This window comes from Eptatretus burgeri, chromosome 10 (assembly GCF_056783735.1).
Source record: "Eptatretus burgeri isolate ZD-2024b chromosome 10, Ebu_testis_v1, whole genome shotgun sequence".
Taxonomy (NCBI): Eukaryota; Metazoa; Chordata; class Myxini; order Myxiniformes; family Myxinidae; genus Eptatretus; species Eptatretus burgeri.
Window position 1 is genome coordinate 46641084 of NC_140970.1, and position 10655 is coordinate 46651738.

The window sequence follows — 10655 nt, forward strand, 5'->3', positions numbered from 1 at the left end:
GCGAGGCCCAAATTTATAATGGACACCAACACAGGCGGCGGGAATCATGGTTTTTAGAATCCATGGTTTAAAGTGACAGGCATTTTGGAAAGCCCCGGGGTAGCTTAAAGTTAATAAAAAGTAGGATAGTTAGGAAATGTACCCCTTCACACCATCCATCCCTTTGCTCTCCGTAGGCCGCTGGACCCACCTTGGGTAAGATTGTTGAACTCTGTAGGATGCCATTCTGAGGCTTTGTTGGGCCTCGAGACAGGACACGAGTCTCTATCTATTCCCTTCCAGAAAAGGATTTTAGGGGTTGGGAGTAGGTTAGATGGACAGGAAGTGGGTTAGGGAGACGGACTAATAAAAGGGGGGGAAAAAGGGGGGCTACATTTGTTTGATGTTGCAAATTAAGGGAGTGGGTATGGACAGAGACAGGCAAAGGCGATAGGTTGGGGGAGACAGTAGGGTAGGTCCGAGCCCGCTTCCGGAGCGGCTGGCACCATCGCACTCCCTCCAGACCCACACGGAACGAGACCAGAGGCCGGCCAGCTTCACCTGCCGGCCTGCTATGCTGCATCGCCTGTTCCGCGTTTGCCTTGCCATGCCTTGTTCCTTGCCTCTGCCATAAACCCATGCCTGCTACCCTTTCATTTGCATTTGCCCCTGTGTCACCGCTCATCACCATGTGCGCCAGGATCATCCAGTGTTTTGCAAGGACTGCCCTGCAGGCAGCCACATCACGGGGACTGCATTGAGCAGCCCGTGCATCGTTTGCATCCATCATTCTTGTGTTTTGCTTCCATCCATTCATTTCCATGAGCCAGAGACTGCAGTGAGCAGCCTGGCCACCTCTTCTTGTACAAAGGAGCCAGAGACTGCATTGGGCAGCCTGGCTACCTCTTCAAATGGCCTGTGGGACGGCACATGGCATGCCGTGTTAGGGTGAGTTGCCTCCAGCAGCTGGGGGTATGAAAAGAAGAGAGCAAAAGGTTCACTGAAAGAAACACTCAAGGGGGACCTTTTGAGCAGGCCCTGAGGACGACTGACCTTCAGCTGTTGTGCACTCACCCACACAAAACTGTCAACCTTGCTGTGCCTTCTTTCCCACAGATCACCAGTCCTGGGCCATGGTTAGTGTAAATAGATAAGGTAAAAATTGTAAATGAGTTTAACCCACCTGTTGTTTGTCGTAGCACCGGCAATTGTAGTTAAGTTGTCCGAGTGAGTCTGATAGTTAGTTACGCAGCGCATTCAGTTATTTATTTTTGGGACATGGATGAAAAAATGTCGCATTCAGGAATCCGAAGGTAAAACGTACTCGGTGAGAACTTACACATGCTGGTCACATGAAAATTTGACGACTTGGGACAAGTCTGTAAAAAGGGGAGGGGATAGTGTTACGGATTTGGAAGTTTACTGCACTCAACATACAGGTCCTATAGCTCAGTTATATCGATAAGTAAATGTGGATAGATAGCTCCCGTTTCCCTTGTCGAATGGGTAATTAAATGTTCCTGCGCTGTGGAGTTATTTTAAGTCAGGTTTTCCTTTTTTTATTTTTACACCACCAACGATGACAGCAACACCAACGATGCGACAGCCCCCACCCAATGATGAACGAACTGAATTCCATTCCCTAATATGGACATGAATCGGCTCGCTTGGGGACTATAAGAAATGGGATGCGACAGCCCCCACCGACAGCAAACGAGTCACACCGGAAGCGAGCCACGCCCGAGAGGGAAAAGAAGAGAATGGAGAGACAGAAGTGGGCTCTTCTGGGTTCTTGTTCTTGGTTCTTAGTAGGTGGTTGTTCGGAGAGCACGGAAGGTGGTTGGTGGTTCTTCGGTTGAATCGACTCGAGTGGATTGTGCAGGATCGGCGCCTCGTCTTCACCAGTGCGTGTTCTGGAGCGCGAGAGGATCTGCCGGAGCTCGGGAGGCTGATCGCGGCTCGCTGGTGTCTGGATTCAGCTTGCCTCTCGCTGGTGCCCGGTTCGAATCAGCTCGAAGACCACACGAGGTGGACAGGTCCGAGGAAGGTTCTGGTCTTCAGTTCGCCTCTCCATCCGAGCTGGAGGCCTTAATAAAGACCACTTTGGGTCCGATTCTTGTGTGTGTGTGTGTGTGTGTGTGTGTGTGTGTGTGTGTGTGTGTGTGTGTGTGTGTGTGTGTGTGTGTGTGTGTGTGTGTGTGTGTGTGTGTGTGTGTGTGTGTGTGTGTGTGTTGTGCCAGTATCGTCAGTCATGAATTGTTAAGTGCCTTGCTGTACATACGCGCTTATCAATATTTGGATAACTCTGCCATTACATGCTCCCCTCATTTCCCGATTGTTTAATAAATATCCCCATTTGTGAAATGTATCAGCTCGTTCATGTCCTTTCCTCCTTTGGCTTAGCGTGCTGCATGTTGGAAAATTAGCAAGGCTGTTGCTGCTGCAAAGGGACATATGGACCGACGGAAGCTCGGTGGCCTCCCGCTCGGGCCGCACACGGTTCGAGTAAGCTCGCGTCTCGTTCCGTACGGGTGCCGTCGAGAGTGTGGAGACTCGGTAAATCGCCACGTGGATCTCTAGGTATTTTGAAAATTGGCAAATAACCCTGTACCACGTGGTAAAATATTGACGCTTCACGGTCCGATAAGGGACCCGTACTTTTCGGAGTTTTCCAAAAAGATACGATTTAAATTCCGGGTGATCGGCAGAGCCGACTCTACTGCTCCAGCTGGCGGTCGTGCTCGTCGCCGACGCCCGGCCCGCAACAATATACACGGTATATTCTGACAATGTTCATATCAAAACTTTCCCAGTTCATTTCCAAACAAGATAACACCAACCAGTTTGGTGAATAACATATCACATGTATGTATATATGTATATATGTATATATATATATATATATATATATATATATATATATATATATGTATATATATATATATATATATATATATATATATATATATGTATATATATATATATATATATATATATATATATATATATATATATATATATATATATATATATATATATATATATATATATATATATATATATGTATATATATATATATATATATATATATATATATATATATATATATATATATATATATATATATATATATATATATATATATATATATATATATATATATATATATATATATATATATATATATATATATATATATATATATATATATATATATATATATATATATATATATATATATATATATATATATATATATATATATATATATATATATATATATATATATATATATATATATATATATATATATATATATATATATATATATATATATATATATATATATATATATATATATATATATATATATATATATATATATATATATATATATATATATATATATATATATATATATATATATATATATATATATATATATATATATATATATATATATATATATATATATATATATATATATATATATATATATATATATATATATATATATATATATACATACATATAAATATATATATATATATGCCTGGTGTTGGCGCAGTGGTTAGGGCAGCGGCTTGGGATCCAAAAGGTCCTGAGTTCAAGCCCCGTTGGGCCACTGAATTAATACACCAGGGGGTTGACTCAGCCTGTCATCCTTCCGAGGTCGGCGAAATGAGTACCAGTATACTGGGCCGGTGTATACCCCGGTTAAAATAGGTATACCATATCTCTGTGTCGTAAGAGGCGACCAGGGTTGCGTCAGGAAGGGCATCCGGCGTAAAACATCTGCCAAATCACGATGCGGATCATAAGGATGATCCGCTGTGGCGACCCCTAACGGGAGCAGCCGAAAGAAGAAGAAGAAGATATATATATATATATATATATATATATATATATATATATATATATATATATATATATATATATATATATATATATACACACACACACACACACACACACACACACACACACACACACACACACACACACACACATACACGAAAAGCATGGTCTGTGAATCCGTGGAGCTGTCTGTCAGTCTGTGAAGATTATGCTGATTAATCACGTCCTATTTGAACGTGAATTGCAGACTACACGAACGTCTATAAATTACGTCTTATTAGAATGTTCCTTTCACAGTGAAGCCATTTGACTCTATGTCTATTAATTACTTGCTGTTTGAACATCAGTTGCACCCTGACCACATACATGCGTCTATCAATTACGTACTACTGTCGCATTCGTGCTTGGCAAGTCGACCCGGCCAATGAACTCCTCCACATGTTTCTCTGTCGCCTCAGAAAGAGCTCGACATCCAAGATACGTCAATCGAGCTGCACACTTCTGGAATGTCATCCATGTGGACTTTTTGCCACACCCACTCAGTTGACTGACAGTGTCAGTCACATCCTGTTCAGGCATGATATTCTGGGATGTTCCTTCGGAGAGTTTGATTTAACTGGATGGCATGGACAGCAATAAAGCGTCGCTTTTGTGCAGTGTGTGTTCTCATCCATATCTCTTGACATGGTTATGCTGCAAGGTGAACCAAGAGCACCAACACATCCGTGTCTCCACATGAGATGATGAGACGTTCGACCCCTGCTTGACAAGCTACCTCAACATGTCATATAATGCATATATCAGCCTCTTCTTGAGTTGATTCAAGGAGATAGACATCTGATCCTTGGAATGATTCTGCAGTAGTTTCATTAGCAAAGTATCCAGATGTGATTAACTCACAATTTTACAAAGTATCCTTTGCTTTGATCAGAACTTGTGGACTCAGAAATTCACTCGTATTTGATTTGTTCTCTGGGAAGTCGATGAATTGTTTCCAGCTGGTAGATAAAGGAACCTCTCTGCCATCAATCTTATGGCATATAGATCTGCTTGGACCTGCTCATTTTGCTTGAGTAACCAGATTTGATTGACTTTCCTGTATTTATCAAAGACAACATCTACCCTTGAGCATCCTTCATGGAAATGACTGAATACTGCATTACTTTGATCCTGTTGGTTTTCCATTCGCTTGTACCAAGGCATCAGTAATGGTGCAAGTTTTAAATTATTTAGTTGGAAGGGTCTCAACACTCACATCTTCCTTGAGGATCTTTCAAAGTGCAGCCTTGTTTGTGGATCACAGATTTCCAGGTGTGTCTGCTATCGAGTGGGATTAGTGATGGTTCATGATACAAAAGCTTTTTGAGATCTATCTCACGTGGTCATATTGATATCTTTTGCGCTCAGTTAAAGCATTCTGTAATTTCTCCATGCCAGTGCATGCCAGTTTTAGTGGGGTTTTTAGATGATGCCTGCTGACATAGGAAGCATATGATCCGGTCAGTTATTGTACCAGTGCTCCTCTTCCTCGACGTTATATGTGCTGATGGATTCATGACCGAAGTTAAGTTGAAATAACCACACGTTTCTTCATTACATCACCTGAAAGTATACCAAAAGTATCATTAGCGAAAGACACTAAATGACACCAACATTATAATGTTTTTCAATCCAATGGTTACGTTGCTTCGTTGACTCGGGGTTGTATACTATCTGGTGTTATTTTGTTTGGAAATGAATCCGGAAAGTTTTGATACGATCATCGTCAGCATATACCGTGTATATTACAAAATTTTAGAAATTATTGTACACTTTCGGTCATAAAACCACAACATGATTTTGCTATATTTTGGCCTATTTTTTATTTTCCTATCAACTACAGCTACAACATTGATATATATATATATATATATATATATATATATATATATATATATATACATATACATATATATATACATATATATATATACATATATATACATATACATACATATACATATACATATATATATATATATATATATATATATATATGTATATATGTATATATTTATATATGTATATATATATATATATAGATATATTGATTATCAACATAAGCCTCATTAATCCAGTGATTTAGAAACCAAATTTTGCGATATAGCACTCCAATTCATGGATTTATGGCCGATCATGCACATTTTCAAAATCGGTACAATACACATACACCTAATTTTACAAAAAGGTCACAACTTGGGGGGGAAAAAAACAAAATCACAATATAAAGTGTTATCCTAGCTGGTTGTGATGGGTAAAGATAAAAGATAAGCCCTGGCCTGGAGGACAGCTTGTAACATGTCGGGACCACTGATGTGCTTTTTGACTAGCAGTTGACTAGTCAGACAAATATATCAGTGTCGTCACATATCACTTTCAAATTGTTGCACCCACATTGCGTAACAGCACGAACAACTTGTTATGCCATAATTATATCTGCCGCTTCGTAGGTTGATGTTACATGTACCCTACTTGTGTTGGCACTTCTTCACTTCCAGTCATAACGAGCATATGCAACAATTTCTTGGCTTTTACACACCAGATGACATCTATGTAAACGATGTCAATGAGCTGAGACTTGTTTTCTTTGTTTGCCAGCACAATCGCTTTTGAAGGCAGTGGAATTTGTCTTGGTAGTTCATGGGCCCTATCAGCTGCTTTCCCCCGTTCAACATATGTAGCTTACTTGATATGATGTGGAAAGCATCAGTCAAATACTAAGTACACATTCCCCGATGCAAGTTTCTGCAGAACACAGTCAGTAACATTTGACACAATCTCAGCCAAATTTCCCTTGTCAGGCGAGTAAACAATCCACAAGATAACAGAACCATCTATCACTACTTGAATAGATCTGGAATCTTGAATAGAATAGATCTTGAATAGATGAACAGAACCATCTATCACTGTCACGACTTGAACAGAACCATCTGTCTCGATCACTATCTCTTGTTTCTAGTGCAGGATATAGTCACGCTGACACTTCAATGCTCATCTTGTTCTTCAATACAGACTTGCTCTTTGCAATCCACATGTCTCCAGAATCCAGAAACATTGCTGCAGGAATTGCAGCCAATTCAAATTTCACAACATCAATCATTGTCAGTGATGCTCGAGAGAGAGTTGCATAACTATTACATGGGAATAAATGAATGCTCCATCAACCACGTCCACATCTCCAAGTTTGACTGATTTATTGATTCATGCCATGGTTATAACTTCTTTACTCAGTGAAGCATAGAATCCATCTGGTAAAGTTGACTGGAATGACCGGTCGTAACTGCTTCCTGACAATTTATTTGTGTCCGTCAATGTTCAACTATGTCGTGTCAATTTTCCAGTATCAATATTCACCAACTCTTGTGGGTGATTCTGTCCTCTTCATCAGATCTAATTCTCGACTTTCCTCCTCCTCTATGTAATCTTGCTTGACGAGGGTTGTGTCTGTCATCTAGTTCGATCAAGTCTTTCTGCAGCCGGCTGGTGATGTGCTGGCTTAATGTCCCGTGTTGCAAAGCTCTGGGGATTCGGTGCGATTCACCTCACTCTTTCAGGGCCGTGGCCATATTGCATCACAGTTGCCTCAATCATCATATCACTCCAAATGCCATTCCACACTCCCGGCTGACGTCACATTACATGTTCCTTGTTCATGAAAGGCTTCAGTCGGTCCAGAGGCATCTTTGCCATCTTCACGATGTAGACAGTTCAATATTCTTAAAATTCTCCAATGGCCAGCAGCAGCAATATATGGAAGCATGTTTGAAGCAGCAAGTAAGTGGAGAAGCCACTCGCCTTCACATTCTGCATGGACAAATAGCATCATAAGTAATACTGGTGTGATGAATGAATCAGCCAAAGATGAGTAGTACGACCCACTCTTCAATGATCAACATCAATGACAAAAAACTGCACATCTTCCTTCACAAAGACGGCACGTAAAACCTCTTCAGCTGTCATCGTAATGCTCGTATATTCGGCACACCAGCAAATGCTGCTTGTATCACTTCTCGCAATCTTCTTTGCCATTCAGATTCCAACACAGCCAGAAATTACATCAACATATTCATTCTTCCAAGACATGGAATGAATTTCTCAAATTCACAAGAATACTACCATGTCATCTGCATGGTGACTTAGTATAGTTGTTGATCATTTGTGAATACTCTCAGACCCCGCTATTCATGGGGGATAAGTTCCTGAAAAATGCCTGAGCTGAGGTTGATGACCGTAACTGGCTGTGTTGTTATGTTAGCTAACGATGTTCGCCGATTTATAATTTCCCAGGTAGATATAGGAGACCAGCCATGAAGTGGGGGGAAAAAAAATTACCAAGGTCAGGGTCCGTAAATGTCGGGGCATTTTTTATTTTTTTTTTGTATTTTTTTACATGGTCTCGGCTTGTGGAAGAGCCGATTACACAGAACAAATTACGACAACATAACAAAGGGAACAGCAGGAGAAAGGGGAAACGCCAACAGCAGGGCAGAGGGAGAAAGTAGACGGAGACAGACAAACACATAGATGCAGGTATTGATGAGAGGTAAGGGAGAACGCAAAAGGTTGACAATATGGATACATGAGTAAAATTGTGTTTGACCAGTTTGTGATTTTGCCAAGGTCTGAGGAGAAGGAAGAGGCTGCTGCTGTCTGTCTATCAGAAGGATGAGAGATGTCACAGCAGAGAGTGGAGTCATCAGCAAGGAGACAAATAGTATTTTCCAGAGTCAATGAGATCATTGATGAAGATTAGGAATAATATGGGGTCTTGAACACTGCCTTGGGGTACTCCAGCCTTGACAGCGATAGGAGATGAAAGGGTTCCATTGAGAGCCACACATTGACAACAAGAGTGGAGGAAGTCAGTAATCTAAGAGTGGAGTTGTTCTTGGATTCTATAGGCAGACGGTTTGGAGAGCAAGGCAGGATGCCAGACTGTATCAAAAGCTCGAGATACACCCAGAGAGACGACCCTGATCTCATGTCTGATACTGAGGGCCTCCACCAATGTTGGGAGAGTAGAAGCAGCATGTCCAAGGTAGAGTGACCAGGTCTGAATCCAAATTCATGATCTGGGATGTGGCTGTTTGAGAAAATGAATGATTTTATGTCAACTGCGATGATGGATTCCATGACCTTGCTGATGATTGGAAGTGCAGAAAGCTAATTGGGCTGTAGTTAAGGGGGTCCGTTTTTGCACCTTTTTTATGTAATGCTGTGATGTTAGCTGATTTCCAATTTCCCAGGAAGATATATATATATATATATATATATATATATATATATATATATATATATATATATATATATATATATATATATATATATATATATATATATATATATATATATATATATATATATATATATATATATATATATATATATATATATATGAGACTAGTCATGAAGTGGAGAAAAAAAATAACACAAATAAGCAAAGCGCGAATGTATAAGCAGGTCACACTTTGTGATTCGCGAATACGCGGGGTCCGACAGTACTGTATAAGCAGCTTCGTTATCGAAAATAAATACAGTACATTAAAAAAGAAAAATAAATAAAGTTTGTTGCGTTTCATCACGTGATTTTGTCATCGAAAAGCAATTCCTTTATTTTATTTTTTTTTACTTTTAAGTTTCATCAATCGAGTGCCGAGTTATCAATTCTAACGTAAATTATAAATGGCCGCCATAAAAAATTCAAGATGGCTACCAGAATCCATGAACAAAAAAGAACTTCACAGGTTTTAGACATGAACCAATGGCTTTGTCATTCAGAAAATGTTCATCCCATTCCATCAAGGAGTGCCGAGTTGTGGATTTTCATGTCAATCCAACATGGCCACCACTTCCAGACCAAAAGCCCGGTTACATAAATCTCCTGCATCATTAAGGAAAGATTCCCCTTCAGGGACACCGATTCCTTAGCGAAAGATTTCCTTGAGGGCTGTTGTGTAAACAACCCTGAGGAAATCCTCAAATTAGAGTTTCCTTAAGGGTGAGGAAATCCTTAGGCGACATTGCTTTGTGAGGCAACCAATCAGATTAGCGATAGGAAAAGGTGTCCGAAAGCTCGATGGCGGCAAAATGATCCTCAAACTGGATTCAGGAAGAGACAGAAGCACTAGTGGAGGCTTTTCTCAAGCACAAGAGACAATGCATTGCATGATGTATGTTGTTGATGTACTTTTATGTTTAATTACAACACTATACCTATAAATGGTGTATAATTAAGAATCTCTTGATTTTGGTACGACCTGGTTGCCACGGCTCACAAGGACTCCCCAGGCGAACGAGGCCCCACACATCCTATGATGCAGGATTGACGAGTTATGGACTGAGTAACACGCCACGATCAATCTATTTATTACTTACGCAGGTGACCTTTTTTTTCCTGGGGTCACAGTCGGTATCAATTGAATTGGTATTTAAATAACCTGAACATGAAGTAATGAATGTTTGCACCATGAAAAACCACTACACTAGCAGAACGGACAAACAACTCGTTCGGGTGCACCTGCAGTACCTGTACCAGAACACACCTTTACATCGGGCCAGATTTCACGTGTTAAATACCATGGGATTGTCACAGTTTGATGGAGTTTATAAATATATTATTTGAAACATATTGTTGTGGAAATTACTCCTAGGGGATCAAAGATCCTTTTTACAATTCCAGGTATTCCTTTGTACATATTTTAGATCAAAGTAATATCATCAGGAATATCAAGCGGGTAGAGGCGGTCTATGAAAATATGTTCGTGACGTCTTGGGCAGCA

General features: G+C 39.9%; 1 protein-coding gene across 3 annotated transcripts in view; it reads right to left on the reverse strand.

Annotated features, from left to right (window-relative positions):
* FAM120A (family with sequence similarity 120 member A) overlaps positions 1 to 10655 on the reverse strand; it is a 131277-nt gene that overhangs the window by 7857 nt on the left and 112765 nt on the right. The gene's annotated exons all lie outside the window — the stretch shown is intronic.